Source organism: Aptenodytes patagonicus, chromosome 1 (assembly GCF_965638725.1).
Source record: "Aptenodytes patagonicus chromosome 1, bAptPat1.pri.cur, whole genome shotgun sequence".
NCBI lineage: Eukaryota > Metazoa > Chordata > Aves > Sphenisciformes > Spheniscidae > Aptenodytes > Aptenodytes patagonicus.
Genome location: NC_134949.1, coordinates 224,139,016 through 224,160,050, shown reverse-complemented (window position 1 = coordinate 224,160,050; position 21,035 = coordinate 224,139,016). Strand labels below are relative to the sequence as shown.

Sequence of the window (21,035 nt, the reverse complement as noted above, 5' to 3'; positions counted from 1 at the left end):
CACACCAGGATCTGACCATTTACATTTTAATCCTGCATTGTGCACGAATCTGTGGAGATGAGCGCCATAACAGAAAAGCCTGCTTTCAGATATTAAAAACAATATTGACGTGCTCCAAAAGCAGGCATGAAACTAGAATCAGAATTTCCTCTTTCAATCTCCCAGCTACAGTCAGCTATACTTCCCTCTGCCTGCAGTCCAAAAAGCCCCTATCCATCCTTGCCTCTACTCTTCCCAGCTGTTTCTTGAAACATCTAGTCCTACTTCCTCCCATTTCCCCTTCCCTCCATCCCCCCAGCCTTACTTAATCGTTCACCTTATTTTCAAAGTCCTTTCCCTTCCTGATCCCACCCAGCCTAGATGCTCCTTTAGTGATGAGCGCTCCATCTTGACTGGAAATGATGACAGCAACTCTGCTTTGTAAAATACAGGCAGTATTTTATGGCAGTGCTGCAGATGAAGAACGAGGCACCCAGGGAGAGCTAGAGGGGCACCACTGAGAGGTGGGGGGGGAAAGGGGGAGGTCGTAAATACTGCTTATTCACTTGGGCCTTTGGAGCATGAAGGAACTTGCTGACAGAGCAGGAAGTGTGGAAAGTAGCATGGTAAAGGCAGACAAACATCCCAAGCACATGAGAGCGTGTCTCCAGGCTGGCAAAATACCTGCAGAAATCACAGAACGAGCTATGGTTGCTGCCTCTTGCCCAGCTGCCGGTACCCTGGCCTGCAACGTTGTGTGCCAGAGCCTTCTCAGATCTGTTTGGGTGACTGTCCTGGCCTCAGGTGTGAACAGGTTCTCTAGACTGTCCCAGAACCATGACTCTCATCTTCTTTCCTCAATACAAAGAATTCGGAAAAAAATAGCACAACATTGCCCAAAATGTAAATTTGCTGCCCAGAACAGTGTTTCCAACAGACAAGTCTGTGACAGGTTTTCCTTCCAGGATTCAGCTTACAGAGTTGCAATGGTTTTAAAACACACACTCAGAATCACTTTTCTGTCCTATAATTTTCTATTCATTTTATTCTGTCTGTTTTACTATAGACCTATGATGAGATAAATCACTGTCTGTGAGCATGTGGAAGAACACAGTTAAAATGGATTTACATGTAGCTTGAGCTCAACAACTCCTGCTGAACCAGTAAGAAATCCAGAAAAAACACTTCTGAAAGTGAAATTAATCCAAATTATCCTGAACTATATTATTTTTTAAAATGTTCTTTTACCTATAAGTGAGGAGAAATAAAAAAGAAAGCTATAACATCAAGGCAACAAGGGAGACGACTCTTTCAGAGTGTGGCAAAACAGATTGCAGTAAACTTACCTTTCATTAGGGACTGCCCAAGTTTAATGGGCTATCTTATAAAGAAAATAGTAATAAAAATAATTTAAAAATCAATTAGCTTTTCCTCTCTTTATTGATTTTTTAAGGTATGCCTCTAGAGAGCTTCCACTTCCAGTACCAGGGTTTACAAAAAAAGCTAGGTAATGCAAGAGACAGTCTGAATGAGACATCAGACAGGGACTACTAATCCAGGGGCTACTTTATTACTCAAAACCTAACAGAAGCAGCTCATTTTTCTAGGCAGAAAGTCTTGGCTGCATTGGAGGACACTGTAAACAGAGGAGGGCGAGCCCAACATTACCAGTGTAATGGTGTAACAAAATTAGATTCTTTTGCTGGTTTTGCTGAGCTCATTCAAACTGAATGACTCTGAGGACCCAATCCTGTTGTGACTGAAGCCAGCGAGAGATTTGCCACACATTTCAGAGAGAACAAAACCAGCCCTTCAGTTATAGCACCTCTGCCAGATTCTGTTTCACACCCTGCCAAAATGTCATAGCTTGAATCACTTCAGTAGCTTGAGCCATTTAAAACTGGACTGAACAAAACCCTGGAGAATAAACTGCAGAGAGAAACCTTCCCCTGTTCTTTCCCTTATCTCTGCTATTCTGCCTCACTGGGTTACATGAATAGCAACCAAAAACTGCAGAGCACTGACAGACATGGCGTCTCCGGGCATTTCAGATGCTTCACAAGCTGTGAAAATATGAAACCACCATCCTCCACTTCTACCTATTTGCATTGTGTCTAAGATGGACTAAGTGGATCGTAACACAAAGATTATAGAGTAGCTGACTTCAGATGTTTTGGAAAAACTACACTGAATTTGAGATATTTCATGGCAGCTTCATCAGTGCAGTTAAATTCTATTAAAGGGCAAAGTAAGGGTCTTCACCACGTAATCTGTACTGACCCAGAGCACGCAAAATATCATTAAAGCAGCAAGATAATGCAAATTTGTGGAGCAACATTAACTCCTCAAAAAGCTGGAGAGATGGAGCACCCATTTTGCCAGGTAAAGAGCAGCTTTGATAGTTAATCCAATAGAGGGAGCTATAAAAGCTCAGGGGCAATTTGCTGAGGACAGTGACACCGGTAATTTAATTATACTGGTTGATCACACTAAAACCAAAGTTACACTGGAGATATAGATCACTTCAGGCCTGCCAAGAGAGCTGGCCCTGCAGAATTCCTTTGATATGATGTACATCTCAGTGCTCTCCAAATCGCTGATGAGTCACGGATTGTTCTGCAGGACACAGGAAATCTCAATAAATTAAATTTATTGCATAATCCTTTCCAATTGCTTCCTCATATATACCTTCAGGAACTGCAAAATAACAACATACAGCCCCCTGAGCTTTTTCACTGGCTACCTTAGCATACTACGTAGATCTTCCAAAACGGCCAGGATAAAACTGAGGTTTTGGGAACATGCCATCCTCTAACTTTACATTCTGTCAAGCTGCCTCTGGAATCAGAGGAGTGTCAAGTTGCACTAGTCATGAAAGAATAATTTCATCTAGAATCTTCAGTTTAGACAAAATGCACCATTGTAACTGGCAATAATATCTCTGATGAGGTTTCTGACCTGAATCTCACCATCTTGTCTGGGTTTGTTAATGAACAGTTTTAGGGCTGGCTATTTTGTTTTTCTTTTTGCCACATTTTCTGGGATATGTAGAGATTCTTATCAAATTGTTCAATTCTTACCAAATAATTAACTTCATCAGCATAAATTAATCACCAAACCATCCTATGAGCAGTATTGCAGATGGGGAAAATGAGGTAAGACCTCAACCAGTAGCCTCGGGCCATGCAGCAAAACTACTGCAATTATGCTTCTTGAATTCAGGCGTTCCTGTCTCCCAGTTCTGTTCTCAGACTGTATCAATCCTTTAAACTGCTTCTGAATGCTTCCAATTGTAGCAGATATAAACCTAGTGGAGCAGACCTGACTCAATGCAGCCATACAGAGAACTAATCTTCAGCAGGCAGGTGAACTATAGGGAAGAAACATTTAATATTGCCGTTTGCATCAGATTGGCAGCCTCTGTCCAAAGGCTTTGTGTTAGCAGATAGCAGCCTTGCAGAAAAACATGATACTGAAACCTATTCTCTGTTGACGGTGGCCTTTATCCCACCCAGACAGGAAGATGTAAATGGCTGCATAGAGAAAAAGGGCCTAGAGGTGTAAGGTAAATAATTTTCAAAGAACAGTGCAGAAAGTGAGCCAACTGCTGATGTACGCGGACTGTGTTTGAAACAGTGTGGGAAAACTACTTGCTCATGGGGAACAGAGATTGGGAACATTTATGTTCCATGATGGACAATGCTCTGTTGTGAAATCTGTGTATGGAGGATTTCTTATTTTTTGCACGTATGCCTAGATTTCTGGGAAGAGCACATTTAATAAAAACATATTCAAGAGGACCGTGCTGAAGTAATTGTTTTTCCCCTTTAATTTTTAAGTGGTTACAAAACAATGAAGCTCTCAGTTCTTTACACTTCACAGGGAGAATGTACAAAGAGCTGCTTAATCTCTTTCAGCTCAGCTCTTTTATTCTCATGGGTATCCAGTTGCAAGGTATCTGTATCAGTCTCTGAACTCTTAGCCGATCCCCAAAGCAAAGTGCATCCAACTGCAAGCTCTTGTTTTAACATGCTGTTTCAGGACTGACCAGGTTTCAGCATGAGCACGTGAGGGTTGCTATGCCTAAATCCGTTTGATGTTGGCAGAGGAGCAGTATCACAAAATCCAGCAGTACTCATTCTGATGATGAAATGCCGAGTAAGTGCTTTCACAACGCTAGGCTAATCTTAACATTGATGTTTGCAATCTAGGAGGAAGCAAGCTATACAACTAAAGCAGGCATGTCACCAAGGAAGATTTGAATGCTTCCTGATTGGTTTTCCAAATAATTATTTCACTTGCTTCTAACAGAGACTAGCTTGCAATTCAAGTATTATACGGTTTTCTTCATTGCAAACTGCAATTAAGGAATCAGATGGCAAGAAGTAAATCATATCACAAGATCAGCTAGGAAAGAACAGTGAAACCAGACAATATTAGGGATGACAATATTAGGGATTCAAATTAATTTTCTCCCATTATTGCCAGGCAGTCTCAAATGCAAAGAGGAAAAAAGGAACATAAATATATTTATAGTTAAGGTAATAAATTAACACCTCTATGCTAAATTAATTTGTTAAATTTGCAAAATTAAAATGCTAAATTTGGCTCAGTCACTTAGCAACAGCTGCATCAGTTTAAGACGTTTCCATTCTGCAGCTGTTCGCTGTCACCTAGGGCTGGAGCTCCCATCCCTCTAGCAAAGTCAGCAGAAGGAAACGTGTGCCTACATTTTGCCTGCTCCTCTCCAAAATCCAGCATCTTAACTCAGATGCATCTTTATTACCTATCTACGAGCTTGGCTTTGTCAAGTAGAAGCCCAGCACAGGTTCATTCTGACAGCTCTGATGTGAAGCAGCAACCCACATCAGAGGGGAGAACAAGCAGTCACATCTTAAACTGCCATAGCAATACTCACCAGAGTGTATCCATCAATGCCTGAAGTTAAGACGAAAGTAGAATTGCAAATAAGCATGAAAGTGCCCAAGGAAATAAGGACAAGAAGACTTCTACTGGATTTCTGTCACAGTGTAACAAACAATTTAGGAATTACTAGACCAAAAAGAAGGAGCCTAAGGGTTAGAGCACACCCCAGGGGAAAGGGAGAGCTAGTCTTGGTCCAAGCTCTCTCAACTACTTAATTACAATGCTGCTGCACCCTTGGTTATTTACTTGTTTCCTGATGTAAGTGACTGTGTTGGCTGTGATGTGTGTCCAGTTTAGCACTATCCCCTGTGAGGCAGGTGTGCTTGGAGCACAGCTTCCAGACCACAACCCTCAGTGGATGCGGACAAAGGAATGCCTACTCTGAGGATCCTGGGTAGGGTTAAAAGCAATAGAGGAGCTGAACTGCTTGCCAAGACAGCATCCAGCCTGATGGGCAGAAGGAAAATTCAGAGTGCAAGAAACTTTGCCAGCCAGAAAGAAATCACTTGCCTGGTGATTTTGGAGGACCATGCTCGTGAACCTACACAGCTAAACTCCAGTAGGATAATTCTTAAATTTTAATATTTTGATCCTTAGCTATTCCTGTTAGGGAACACCACCGGAACAAACAAATTACATAAGTTACAGTCACAGAAAGAGAATCTCCGTGGGCTGGTGTTCACATTTTCTTGTTCAAGTGGATCAAAGAAATGGTTCTCTAGCAGCTGCAGCATCTCCACTTTCACCGAATGCCCTTAGGCAGGGCATAATGGCGTATCTAGAGCAACGGAGGAAGACAGTCTGCCAGGTATCACTGTTTACTATTCATCAGGCTGGAACTCCCTCAAACACCACGATGTTTTCTCCCATGCTGTCCTTCAACAGGAAGAACTTAACAAAATCCGTAAGAATAACACTGCAGCCTCCTTCCCACCATAATAAAATTTAGGCTAAGGGTGATACCTTCATACTGCTCAGCCACAAGGAAGCAGTTGGTATGCTGGAAATGCTGCTTATTCTATATTACTTTATCATAATTTTTAATCGTGTTGTCTCTCTTCATGAACAGAAAAAGACAGGAATCAGCCTTTCTGCTCCTACCCTGTGTATACACTGCATAGTCACAAGGGATGCCACAATCTCTGGCTGATGCATTTCAGATTTAAAAAACTAAGCAGACAAAACATGCACCTAGCCTAGGCCATACAGTCATTAAAATTCTGTTAAATGCACATACATGAAAATCGCACCTGAACCACATGTATTATACAGCCCGAGATCAAGGTTTCCATCCGATGTTTTTATCAGTACCCCCAACGGCAAGGCCATGGCTTGTAGGCACGACCATAACACTAATTATGAGTAATAATAGTTTGCCAAGCCCAAACTCACAGCTCCAGCATGACACACACACTTCCCAACTGCCCACTGGTACTGAAGAGACCAGGAGTTATTTTGTGTTCATTTCCACTGGGAGCAGCACATCCTTGCATACAAATGGAGGAAACCCATCCAACATGGCAAACATATGACTAATCTCTGTAACAAACCGGCAGTGTAAATATACCCAGGAAAAAGACCTAATAAGCTAAGCAGGCCTGATTCTCCTCTGCTCAGTATCCTTCATAGTCATTTATGTTATGACAGGGAGTAGGATACCAAGAGTTCATCACCTCTTTTTTTAACCTCTATTTTGTTCTGCACCATAAGTACATATGCAAATCAGAGCTATTAAAAAAATCAACTTCAGAGTATATGCTACTGTATTCACACCACTAGTAAGTCCACTTAAGCTTTTGTTAGCCTATGTAGGGACTGCATGTGGTTCCTTCTACTACAGGAGGTAAGTTTCCTTCAGCAGACAGTCCTCATGCATAGTAAGTAAATGTGCAACAGAGTAGTTGTGGGGAAACATGAAAAAGAAGTAAACAGGGTGCTATTATTAAACAAATTCAGATCAGAGATTGCCAGTGGCTGTATCTTTTCCTTGTTTTCTTCCTCAAACCCTGTAAGATAATGTGATGACTAAGGAGATCACAAGACAGCAGCAGGTTATAAGGCCCACTTGGTAAGGAAAAATAAATTTAAATGCATAAACTTCAGTTACTTAAAAAAATAAATCAGCTCAGCAAGCAACCTCAATCCTCAGAAACTGTATAGGAAGTTCTCCATTTCCAAAGCGTTCCCCCCTCTTTAGCCTTCCAGGGTTTTTTTTAACAGGACGGTTATTTGCAGGTGTTCAGACTGAGCAGAAATGCAGCTGAAATTACTGCTTTGTGTGGTGTGAGGAATGCTGCTAGCAGATTCCAGCTACAGAACAAGTCTCCTGTCTGGCCAGTCACTGTCAAATGAAACACGCTGCTGTTTTGTCTGACAAACTGTGCTGGACTGCTGCCAAAACTTACTTCTCTTTCCAGACTGACCCCTTCCCTTCTGACTGTCCCAGCCTACCTGTCCTATTCTTCACCCACTGCAAAGGTTGGGAGAGAGCCCACCCAGCCCAAACAAGGAACTTGGATTTTCTGCCTACTTCCCAGAGCATTTTTTCAAGCACATCTAGATACCGGTATACAGATCAGATAGATAAAACCAAGACTGACAGAGAGATTTCCCTTTTAGGTCCACTTTGCAAACCACTTCCCAAACCAGCTAATTAAGTCTTGGTCTACTTCATATAATACTAGAAAATTGACCTTTTCTAGACTTACAGACACTATATAGAGAGTGGAATTTGTACTTGCCCAGGACTTACCAGCAGACCATGTCAAGCACTCAGTCACTTCATCCAATCATTGACAATTTAGCATATCCAAATCACACAGGCCTCAAAAAACGTGCACAACCTACACACACGCAGTGACGACATCCTGACATCTGCTAGACATCAATCCAGACGGAGCTTGGCAAACCCAGGATTATGGTTCGCCCCCTTTGCTGTTCACCTGCATGTTTTCCATGAATCTTTCCTTCACAAACTGACGTCGATAATGTGGCACAAAACAATCAGTTTAATGGGCTCACGGGACACAATCATGAAAAATCCCAAATAAGTAGGGAACTTTGAACTCGCCCGTTTATGTCACCATTCTTGCCATAATCCTCACTTACGCCTGTTTGACTCAGTTTTCTTTGTGGCAACACACCAACTACTTCACTGAAGTCCTGAGAGATCACATTTTCCTTGTCAAAAATCAGTTAATTTACGAAATAAATATATACCCTTGTTCTGATACTATCTGTTTCGGCTAACTCGTTTTACTTTTTACTTGATCTCCACTTGCCTCTAAATTCTCCAGCTTTGTTGTAAAGCCTCCACTTCCATCAAGGCCAAATCAGTGGATCTGAGAGGCTTACTGGCTAAGCTGCAGTTTGCCGGTTGTGCTGCAGGATGGCCAGTGAAGATCTAGCACACTTGAGACCTCTACTCCACTGAGATTTGGGGTTTCTTTAAAGTAATTTGCCTTTTTGCTTGCAATGCAATCCCAAAGAAAGCATTCTATAGCAGTGAAGTCTCAATGTCAAAGCGTTATTTACACTCTGATTGCAAGAGAACAGTTTTGCTAGCTATGCCCACTATTTTTGTTTGCTCTGGTGTCACCTTCTGTGGTGGGGGCGGGCGTCATTAGGAACATCTACACTAGCACTTCTCCCTTATATAACAAAGTAATCATTTAAAGTGTGATCACTGGCACTTACTGCAGATTAAAAGAAGGCAGCTGATGAAACCGAAGTTTGTCTGAGCGCGTGAGATGACTTTTCTTGTTATTTCAATTGGAACAGAAAGTTTTGATCCTGCAGTTCATCCGCGTGCCTGCAAACTGAGCCAAATTCTCCTGTCAGTCACAAGTTTGCCATTACATGCATTACACCAGAGTCATTCCAGGTGTAACTCTACAGACTTCCACGCAATCAGACCATGACAAATTTAGCCTACTGTTATCTTTTTTTGATTTTACCTAAATCTTTTATCTAGACTTCTAGGATACGGTAGACACTTAAATGGACATCACAACCTCCCTGTATTAAACATATCAAATAAGTTTAAAGAAGAAGTGGAAGACAGAGCTGCCAAAAAACATACTGACTTTGAAGAGCTGCACCCGGAGACCTGAAGACAGCTGGAGCAGAACGATGGCTGGCATCCACGGGGAGCGAGCTCCTCAGACAAGCTTCCTGACCTGAGAAAGCCCTATTCTCCCAGCTCAGTCAGAGGGGACTGCAGGATGAAGAACAAGACAGCCAGACTGTCCTTGACCGCCTGCCTGCCTGAGGAGATGAGTGATGGTCACTCAAGCGTTTTTCAGGGAAGACTATTCTAGCTGTTTCACGTGTTACAACACCAAGCAGCTTATCTAATACTGTAAGAAATGCGTAGAAGCCAGAAACTTTCACAGTCACTACTGCATGCCCAAATCACTCTGAGCTCTGTGGGAAGGAGAAGAACGGATGTCTTCAAAACCACAAGCATTTACAATGAAACAAAATGACAATCTCTATTGTCTGTTAACAGCACTCATCCAGCTGGGGAGTTCTGACATACACCAGTGAGGCTTAAGGATTTTAAAAGGTTTTATATTACAAATTATTACTAACCATCTTTATCACCACAGAATTTAGAGTCCTAAGGTGGTAACAAAGGATAGTAGAAATTGTACAAAGATAACATGTCTCCTGTTCTGAAAAGAACAGTCTAAATAGACAAGTCAGGGACTACACACCGCTATTCCTGTTCCCAAAACAAAGTTCATACATCTCAGTTTTTTTCAAATGTAGTCCAAGTCAGTAGTACCTGAAAAATCTGGGCTTCTGATAGCTATTCTGTGTTGTGGCTGCAAAGCCTTACAATACTTGCCTAGGGCTTCCAGGCTCTACCTCTATACAAACAATACACAACGTTAATTAAACACACAAAAAGGATGCTAAAAGAACACTGATGAAATTTGCACATCTAAGCATTTGAAGGCCGCAAAATGCCAAAGCGAATGTCAGCTGCACCACCTTAATTAATGCCCTTTGCATATATACCTTATAATGGATTTTAATTATCTGAGTTGGTGCTGTTTTTCCACAGATCCCTGCCTCCTCATTTGGTTCACAAAAAGAACAACACTCACTTAAGGGGAGATTGGTGTCATTTGTCTTTATGCACCAAATTTAGGTAGTCTGAGTCTGAATCTCCTTTTGAAATACAGATCTTACCATGGTGAACGTACAAAGCCATAATTTAGATATCTCAGGGATGTGGCAGTAATCTACCTTTTAAAGCCACAGCAGCTCAATTCCTTTTTTCCTCCTTATTTCACGCATGTTCCAATGCCATATTCACTGTAAGCTGGCCAAACCTGAAGACAGAAAATACTAGTTTAGTCTATAGTTTTCTATGATTTTCATCACAATAGAACCTCAGCATTTCTTTCTTATTTTTATAATACCCTAGAAGGGGGAGAAGTAATCTCTCCAGTCCTACAGGGAACAGCTCTTGCTCAGTCTCAGTTTCTCACTTTCCATACATCCTGTCATTTCTGTTTTGTTTGTCCAATATATTTGTCCCCACGCACACCAGACTGTTTAGGTAAATCTGTCTCTACTCCCCCACAGCCAATCCAACACCTTCATAAGGCCAGTCCTAGTTTCCTGTTCATGTCCCCTCTCTCCCACCATCTTCTCATCCAGCCTCTGTCATTCTCCCACCCACTGTTTTATTTTACTGTTGAAGTTCAGTACATCTCCCCAGAACATGAGAAGGGAGATTCTTTTTCAAAGGTTTCTGACTTGCCAAATTTAGGTCAGTTTTCACAGGCACAGGAGGCCCAGGCCTGACACACAGTCCGTCCTCTTGCCAAACCGAAAAAACCCACAAAAGCATCCGAGCTTCTAAGATGTTTTAAAACCGAAAAACAACCTCTTCTTCCCTTTTCATACTGGGAAACGACTGAACAGCTCTGGCTGAAATTTCAGGGGGAAGTGGGGATGAGTCAGCCCAAGGCAGACCCTTGGCTGAAAAACATTACAGTTAATTAAAACTAAATAGGTAGCCTCAAACAGAGGCCCCATTACAACGGGTTAAAGGAAAATAATTATTTTTATTGCAAATTATGCTTTTTCATGGTCTCCATATAAGTTGTGATAACCCTGGTAAGGCATCAGTCACATTTCTGAAGAAATTTGCAAAGTTATGGTCTACTGACTCTTGATATCAGTTCATTAGATTCATCTCAGGTTGTAAACACTGAGAGAGGGAATTAGGGTTTCACATGCACTTGCTGAATACCTCACCCAAGGGGATCCATGCAGCTAATTACTATGTTTTGAATATGGTTTAATATGTTTTGAATGCATTGCATCCTTTAGCATACAAAGGCTACCTTTTTTCAATTTTTTTTCTCCACACACTCTTTTCATCAGAAACAGCAGGATTCATTTTCTGTAGCCTAGTTCCTTGGTTCATTACAAGTCTGCGTCTTGGAATCTTAAGTATTTATTATCCTTGTTATTGGTGGTTTACCAGTTTGAGATTGTGGAATTGGACTGGAGCGAGCACTTTTGTAAACACTGACGCAGAATCCTATACAACCAAGATTTCTTTTAAGTCCTAGCTCATAAAAAAAAGCTCAGGCTCTTCCTCTTTAAGGTATATTTACTTATGAAAGAAAACATACATCTTTCTCCCTTTGCTGAGTTTCAGTTCTGCTCTAACATGCGAGTCAGTTTTCCCATATCCTAGCTGGGTCTGATTTTACTTTTGGAGGGTTGGGCTGAAGATTCTGCCGAGAGCAGACTAGGAGAGACATTGCATTTCTGAGATCCTCTGTTTGATGCTCAGCTTAATTAAAATCCACCATTTCCATTTATATTTATTGCTTAGACAAATTATGCAGGGTCAGTTTTGCTCTGGCACAGCCTAGTGAACCCTGATACAATTGGTAACTTGACTTTGGCTTTTCTTTAAGATTGCTTCCCAGGTTTCTTGGAGGTTGTTACATTTTAGCAGGGAAAAGTATTACTGACAGTAAATGAGTCTGCACATGTTTTAGCTGTGATTCTAGGAACGTAAGTGACAACATGACTGGAAAGGAAGCCTTGAATCGTGAATTCGTGTTCTCTGCTACTAGAAGCATGGGAACCAAAGCTTAAAATAAATGTGTTTGGGTTTTGGTTAGAAGTCTTCTCCTACTTTGTATTTTACGCTTACATCTTTCCATTTGTTCTTGTGTCAACATTGCCTTTTACATTAAACAGGTCATCTCTCTGTGGAGCATTAGCTTGCTCCATGTATTCTGAAACAGCAACCAGAGACATTTTAAGATTTCATTTGCCTTCATCTGGGCACATCTTAGTGCTGGTCCACAGTACACTAGCAGCTGGCAACTGCATCCAGATGTATTACGTCTACTCTTTCTGCGAATATCCTCTCTTCTATCAAATTTTTCGTCCTTAGTCCCCAGTACATGACTTTGTGATTCGTACTATAAACTTCACCTGATTTCTATTACTCCAATCCTCAAGGTTATGCAGTGCTTCCTACATGATGTTCCAGCTCTCCTTTGTTTTGATACTGTCTTCCAATTTTATGTCATCAGTAGATCTAATTAGCAGATTCTGTCTTGCCTGAAAATTAGCCCTGAAAATATTGTTCATATATTGTTTTCATATGTTTTGTTTGTATTGTATCACTGCTCTCTGGCTTCATTATAAACACTTGACAAGCCTATAACCACATAGATCTAATCAATAAAATGTGTTTATCTAAGCAGCACAGTTGTTACTGCTCCTGTCACTTTTTCCATCGAAGATTTTCTATCAACTTTAAAATTGTCATTGTTCACAGTTACTTGGCCACTGGGCAGACTGGGAAATTGTGATGACGCTTTAGTCCAATTCCTCAATGATATTCCAACTGAAATAAAATTATCTCATTTGTTAAGTTCAGAAATGTTACCCACTGAGAAGAAAGGCATCCGTTCATGTTTCTCAGAACTATTTTTCCCAAGATTTCTGAAAACTCATTTCAGTCACATACTGAGTTGTTTTCTGAAATCCTGAGGACTAGAAATCAGAGAAGGTGGGAGAAAATGGGTGTTCATAACAAAAGCTTCAATTCTGGGAAACTAGTGGCATCACAGAAAATTACCAATTGTCTGTAGTTACACACTGGCTGAATCTGACCCCAAACCAATTTTTTTTTAAAGGTGACATAGAAGTTCAGGCTTCAGAGACTTTAACATGACACCTCTCAACAGGCTAAAACTCATACAAAGGTAGAAACAGAATAATTGAGAAGTGGCAGGCTTGACACAGAAGTTGTTTCAAAGATCTGGTGTCTTGATGTTGTCCTTCCAGTTACCTCTTATTATCTGTCTTGAAGGATGATGCTAAACATCTTACTGAGGAAAGAGTGTCTCTTGATGCTCAGTGCCCTCATTTTACCCTCATGAAAACTTTCAAAGCTCCAGTCCACAGCAAATTGCAAAGCCATCGCTCACCTTTTAGGCCAAGAGTACCCAAGCAGCAGCAGCTGAAGGTAAAAAACAACCAACAAAATCATACCCAGTCACCTGAGCACAGACTGTGTGCTCTCCATATATGAGCTGGGTTACGCCTTCTGATATCACAGTTCTCAGGTTTACCAAAAACTTGAAGTGGCTGGAGGGAGCATCTGGGGGGGGGTCCATGCTTTACTTTGATCGTGTGATCATGGTACAAACTTGGGAGTCAAGAGGCCTAGATGCTGCTTAGTTCCTCCACATAATCCACAGCTTTCCTGTCATCTCGGGCAAGGCATTTAACAATCTGTCGATTAACATTTACACAGTAAAATGAGTAATTTTCTACTGTATCTTTTAACAGTGCTGTGAAACATACTTTTAATGTTCATGTAATATTCTGAGATCATTGTTATTACTAATTCCTTGTATTACATTAGGGTTAGAGATCCCATCTGAGATCTGATTGCATGCCACACTGCAATGATGATCCATACACCCAAGTGCTGTAAATTGACAAGTAGAAGGATGCAGACAAGCGGAATGGGAATCAAATCAAGACCACAACACAAATAATTATGCAAAAAGGATTAGACTGCGCCTCTCTTGACTAACATACCAATGCTTTGCTACCAGATTACCTCATCTCTCACAACTAAATTATGACTACTATATAGAAGTAGTCCACTCAACACCTCTTCTTACACTGGAAAAAATATATATATTAAAGTATAAAATATAAGCAAACAAAAGATGTGGTAATCCCCCATAAAAAAAGTACTGCATCTGTTTGAGTGAAATAGAAGAAACACAGTTGTGTTAATAAAGCTTTAATCTTATTAAACTTTCAAAGCAATTATGTGAATGCAATGATAAACAGGCATGAGATGTCTCCTAGCACTAGAAGCAACAACTCCACTAACATTAAACTTCTGCCACAGGGAGACACTCACTCAAATTGATCTTCCTCTCTAACGCTGAAGTTTTCCTTTGCTTCAGCTTCATGGCATCAGAAGCAGACAACGAACAAATGCACCTTATTGAGAAGGACTCCAGCAAAGATGAGCTTACAAAATGCTCTCTCTGAAGGAAACCACAAAGGACACAGGCATGGTACAGCTCAAAGGGAACACGTAAATATAAAACCAGGGATAAATCACAGTCACGTCCCTTTTCCACAGTTCCACAATCTTTCCTTTGGCATCAGAAGCAGACAACATCAGAGCGAACTAAAAGTTGTGATCGTTCCCTTTATATCTGTTTCTTCACTCACCTTTGGTCAAGCTTGCTGCTGCAGCTGTCTGATTCAAATCCTTCTTAAGATGGGCTGCCTCCTTTCTTCTCTTAAAATCTTTCATCACCTGTTCATAAAGAAAAGCAGAGCTCCCATTTGCTTTCTGAACTGCTGCTATTGTATTTTTGAGGCTATAAGCAACGCATGAGTCATTATCACTAATAATTGAGAGAGGGAGAACAAAAGAACTCACTTCTTTCCCACAAAGAAGTTTCTGGCACACTTGCTAACATACATTTTTTGATAAATGCTTTCATACTTGTCAAGTGAACATGATGCCTGACAGCAGGTTCAGAAGGGCACTTGGCAGGTGTATGCCGACATCAGTGGAATGATTTATACTTGAGTATACAGTTTACCTACAATTAAACCTCAATTCAACAACTGCTTTGCCTGGGCCAAAACACTGCTTTGGTAGCAAGCATGAAAGGAAACACTACTGGCACAAGCCCTCCTGCTCAGACAGTACAATGAATGCCACTCACAACCCAGATCAGTGAAGGACAAAGTCAAAAATGAGTATGAACCAGGTTAAAAGTTTTCATAGAGTTTAAGTGTTTTGCTAAAAGCACAACAGCGTGCTAAAAGACTGCTGGACTCCAAGTCTCTAACTCAGCCCAGCAAAACACAAATGCCTATTTAAATGTATTTTAGTGCTACATGAGACAATACAGTCCCTCTTAACCTTCTTTCTAGCCTTGAAACCAGATTTGTACAAAAATACTAATTTGAGCCGCTGCAAATTGCAGTGCCACGTTATTTGTTGGTTTTATTCCATAGCACTTCTACAGAGTCAGAGAAAGCTAATTATCAGTGACAGCAACTGGAATTCAGCAATGTATCCTTCTTTACAAGTTCAGCAGAATATTGTGTTTTGCTCTTAAGTAATTATTTTTCTCAGAAACACCCACAGGTAAAAGGATAACACAGCAATGTTAATTTTTGTTGATCTATGGCACTATGCATAATAAACAGAAGCAGAGAATTCAGTTTGTTGTTTTGAAGACTGTTGTTCTAGATACACTTGGAAACTAGTCATTTCACCTCAGGGCCTTCTACTGGTTTTTCAGCATTTACAATTCTTAGAAATATGATTCTGTGGAAAAATATTTTGAAAGTTGGGTGCAACATATATATTGAGACAATAAACATTCACTTCATGGAGTCCCTGTTCAATACAGGACCATGTTTTAAGGCAAGCAGTTTGATCCTGGAACAAGCTTCAAACAGATGGAAAGCAACACAACGTGAAGAAAAGATGAAGGACTGCACACTGTGCAATTTTTGTTAGCAAGTGTCACTTCACTATCATGAACGGGGCTGCAGCAGCTAACAGCAACACTTAAGAAAGGCAAAGCTAAGGATGATTTTGTATTACATAACCCAGAGGGGAAAAAAAACCCACACAGAAATGGGCTTAAAAACCAAGAGCCTTTAAAAAATGTGAAGCTTTTTTCTCTGCCTTTAGCTTTTTGTTTGTTTTAGCTTTTAGCCTTTCAGATTATGCCTGTGAGCTTGTCTTCAACACCAGGAAAATTAGATCCTTCTGGTTTTAAATCAAAACTGACAGATAGACTCACTTGAATTCGGGATCTTGGTCTCAGGGGAAAAAGAGGAATACTGTAGTGCTCCTAAGAAAATCAAGCATCAGTTAATGGAAGGGTCTTTTACCAACAGGACCTGCTTTCAAATCATCATTTAGTTAAAATTAGTCTACTTTTGTTCCAGTCATATTAAAAATTTTCTTTAAAATCCTAAGTCTATGCACCCTACTGCAGTAATAACAGGTAGGTTTCTACAGCAAAATACCTGGTTTTGTATGTTGAAAGCTGTGTCTATTATTATGGAATAGTGATTTTCTTTATATTAATTTGTATATGTCTTTTTGCATCAGAGATCATGAACGCAAGGTGGTTTAGAGGCTCCCTTTCTCCATGATTCACCTCATCAAATAACATTGCTTGTTATATTTTTAGGAAAAAAGTGCTTCCCATCAAAGCTAACAGCATGATCAGAAAACAGAAATCAGTGGTAGTACTCATTTACTGATCAGGGTGGCCAGTCATGACTGAAGAGCAAATAAACCTTCCGGCCCTTTGGTACGAGGCAGTAACATTTGGTAGCAGAGTGGGGGAACAGATGGGGGTAACCCCCCTTCAGTTGCTGCTGCCTAAACCCAACAGGGTTTGGAAGTCCAAATTTTCAGTCCAGTGGCTGGGCCTAGTCACTGTGATTACACCCACATTAGTAGATTAAACAAGTCTGGGACCAGTCTCTGCCCCTGAGGCCAACTGGCACAGGACATCCAAAGTCCATTCTATTAAAGCCTCAAAAAGTCAGTGAAAGCACACAATCTGCCCTTTGGGGATGGCAGGATGTATCCCCTAAACCGTGCCCTGGTGTATTTTGGAAAACTGTTCATTGGCCCAGGCTAAAACCAGGGAAGGATTAATGAGAATCAGTAGAAACAACTGAGCTCCAGTGCTCAGGAACATCCCTAATGCTGTTTAATTTGCTGCTATCTGCAGAGCTTTAAAGAGCCTGTACATTTTTCACACTTTGATCTGTGCTAATACCCTCACCAGGTCCTTACAGCAATAGCCCGCACATGCAGTGGTGGCATTTCTTGCCCTAATATCAAGCACTCTCGGATATATTGTCTAAAAGCTGACTCTCGTGTCCACTGAGCAATTCTCCTAATGTCATCATCCCTGGCTCTTTCCTATCGCCCGTGCACCAGGATTACTGTCTGCATAGCAGCGTAGGTATAGCCGAGCTTCTGAGTGCCCTCTGGTGCAAAGTCTGGCACCGTCCTTCAACCGCTGTGAAAAGCAGCCGGAAAGGGGTAAATGTCCTAAACCTCCAGAGCTGCTTGCTAAGAAAAGCTATGCTGAAGCTGTGCCTGAGCTTGCCAGGACCTGTGCTCAACAAGGTTTTTCTGTTTGGAGGCGCTATGGCTACTTTTAGTTTCTGTAGCTAATCGATTTCCAGTTTTAAATGTCAGTGGAAAGCTACTGATTTGGGGGAAAACCAACTGAACCACAACAGAGAAAATACAGGCACATGAATTCCCTGCTATACAGTTAGCTGAACTACCGAGTCAAATCCCCTGCAATTGTTCGTTAACATTAAAGGGGTTGGAAGTGTTTGCCAGCATCTTCCAGTGTGATAATGCCCAATTTCACCCCTGCAAAACCCATCCAAGAATTCTTGGCATGTCGATACCCTCCGAATGACTCAGCCTCCCATAGGAAAAGGAAGTAGATCAGGGAATTTTAGGAAGGAAGGGCGCTGAAACCATACACAGAGCTAAGAACAGTTAACTGCATAACTGCTACAGAAAAAGCCAGAAATATGAGGGCTTGGGCAGAGAAGGAAAGTAGGAATACACACGAATAGGAAAGAAAATACAAGTGCTGATATGCATGGAAGGGAAAATGGGAGAAAAGGATGTGGTGGGACTCTGAAATGAGGAGAAAAGAAAGTGGGGAGTATCAGAGAAAAGGGAAACTACGTACGTCCTGGTATAGAGCAGGCAGGAGCCTGATGGAATCTGGTACATGGAGCAAACACAAGGACAACCTGGAATAAGACACAGAGCCAGCAGTGCCACAATGAAGGAACTGATGAGCTCAACTCATTCAGTTTCAAGAAACTAAATGTTGTAAAATGAATTTTAAAAGACATTCCAGGCTTGAACATTTGTTTTTCACAAATTACAAAATTAAGGGCTTGCACCTGTATCTAGAAGATCTATATTCTCACCTATCAGTGGCAAAACGCAAAATAAAGCTGCTATAGGATCGCACCAAAAGCAATCGTTTGGAATGACACTACCCTCTGGTGGTCAAAAAATAGTTATATGTACAGCAGGAAGGTAAAACATTTGAAGCTGGTTGTACAGATAACTATGGCTTGTTTGACCCCTTATCCATGTCACTGGCACCAACTATACTTAAAAAAACCACGCAATCAATTCCAATCCACACTTCAGTAATCCAGCTTGAGACCACACTGTTAAATGACATATCCACCTTATTGGTCCGCGTTTTAAAATGACACGTTCATGACTGGTTGTAAGCACAAGTAACTGAGGCTCTGAAACAGACTGGCAGTAATTTCTATGTTCTCTGGCAATCTGCAAGAATAGGAACAACACACATGGCTGTGCTTAGCTATGTAAGTAAAGGAAGTAACACAATACTAAAATCCCAAATTATTCCCAAATAAAACGTAGAGCTATTACCAGCAATCTTCTGCTTTACCTCTTTGGAAAATAAGCTCTTCAGAACTGACATTCACTTTTAGTGTGTGCAGGAGATCTCCTAGACCAACAGACTCCAGTCTCTAGATGTCACTTTAATACAAGTATTTAATTAAAACTACAATACCGCTTGCAGGAAAGAAAAATGGAAGATAATTTTTCCAAGTTAGTGCTAACCACATCCATAATTGTGTACATTGTCACCAATTAATTCAAAACAGAGTGCATAAAGCTGTGGTCGGGGCGGGGGGGGGGGAGGGGGTGGAAAGAGGAGCCTATATACGTATTAAAAGCCAGCTTTCTTATTCTGATCCTTACTTCTAACAGGACATTCCTTAATTTCATCCAAAATCTTAAACACATAAAGGATATAACTGTTTTTTCTTTCCATGTTACAGTTACAGAACATCATTGCTGAGAAAAGCAATTGCTTCAGTTCAGGGTTTTCATGAAGGTGCTTCAGGACTTCTGCAATGACTTAACACAGTCATGTCTCCTGCCTTGCCTCACTCACATTTCTTGACATCTAATCTTGTACAAACAATAAAAGCCAAATATTAACCACTCTGCCATTTTCTCCTTTCCTCTCTTCACATAATCACTGTTCAACTGCCGGTTTTTTTCCCCTCTTGTTAAAAACAACCCTAATTCCCATAGCCAAATGATCCTCTTAGAAGCTGAGCCTTCCAAATACCCTTTCATCCCCAAACTTCTTAAGACCAGATGTCTTGACGGTCTAACATTTCTGGAAAAGAGGAAGAACTTGTCAGGTCACTCCCTCCTAGAGAAACGATTCTGTGTTTTGCAACTTTGATCTTTATGGTAGGCTGACCTTCGACTAAAAGTAAGGGTTTGGTTTTGTTGCTTGGAAGCAATATATTAGCGTATTGCCTCCTTACAAGAAATACACCGTGCAGACCTCGATCGGGCAAAAGTCATTCCTGCGGGTCTGATAAACTGTCATCTCTGATGCCACCTTGTGGCAAAAATACTGGATCCTAGAAATTCTCAGCATTTGTCCCTCCTTGCAGGTGCATTTAACTGCAGCAGTGGTAACCGCTGCCAGCAGCGCTTCAGTTTTCCAGTTCATAAAACCAGGATTTTGGCACTCCTAAAAATGCGGCACCAGTCAGTGACGGAGAGGATGAAAAGCAGGAAAAAGCACTGCAAAATGCATTTATTCTTTCCACAGGATGAAAACTAAAACGGTACATCAAAGGACACATGGCACAACCATTCGTGTGCTCAAGAGCCCACACATTTATTTCTCTCTTCCCCCCTGCAAAACACTCGCAGCGAGAGGTACAACCTTTTCCAGACGCGTAACTGCAAAATAGCACTGCAGGAAAACTCATCCCCAGCCTAATGGGACAGGGCACATTTACACCAACACCTCACACTGAACTCACCCTTCTCAGTTACTAGGCACAAAAAATTATCCTAAAGGAGGCCATGCCTATTTTTGGGAGCTGCTATGAAAGCCAACGTTACCACCTTCTGCAGCATGAGGACAATGCCTATTTTTAGCGTTCCTTACACTGGAGAAGCCCAAGAATCACCACCTGCCTCCTCCTTGGACCCCTGTCAAACGCCTTTCTCCCAGCAAGCGAGTGGGAGGAAGAGATTGAATTAACCCACACACCTGCCTCTTGCGCAGCGAGGTTCCCAAGCACAAGGGAAACCACACCAAAAGCCTTCAGCCGGGCTGAGGCCAGCGGCAGCTGCCAGCACCACCTCGGTTTTGCCTCCCAGCCCTCTGGCCGGCGGGCAGGAGCCGGTCCTCACCCTCACCCTCACCCTCACCCTCACCCTGCCGCTCCGCTCCTCTCCTCTCCTCACCTCAGCACCGACGGCCGCCACCCGCGCGCGGGAAGGCGCCCGCGGCGCCTCGCGCCCCAGCCCGCCGGGCGCGCGCACCCCGCTCCCCCCCCCCCCCCCCGCAACAGCTCCTTTCGCCCCCCGCCGCGGAGCCGGACGCCGCGCGCATGCGCCGTCCCGCAGCCCTCTCGCGCGCTGCCGGCGGCCGCCGCGGGTCGGGCAGCGCCTGGCTGAGGAGGAGGAGGAAGAAGAGGAGGCGACGCCGCCGCCT

General features: G+C 41.9%; 1 protein-coding gene across 3 annotated transcripts in view; it reads right to left on the bottom strand.

Moving 5' to 3' along the window:
• Positions 1–20,840, bottom strand: part of PAK1 (p21 (RAC1) activated kinase 1) — a 108,035-nt gene extending 87,195 nt beyond the window's left edge. The window contains exons 1-3 of one of the 3 annotated variants that reach the window (XM_076328460.1): positions 20,786–20,840; positions 14,662–14,749; positions 10,162–10,247 (exon numbers count right to left, since the gene is read on the bottom strand). The gene's annotated coding sequence lies outside the window, so the exon portion shown is untranslated. Of the gene's footprint in view, positions 1–10,161; positions 10,248–14,661; positions 14,750–20,785 lie in introns of those variants that run through there. The other 2 variants (XM_076328461.1, XM_076328458.1) reach the window with 2 other exon arrangements.
• Positions 20,841–21,035: the final 195 nt, after the last annotated feature.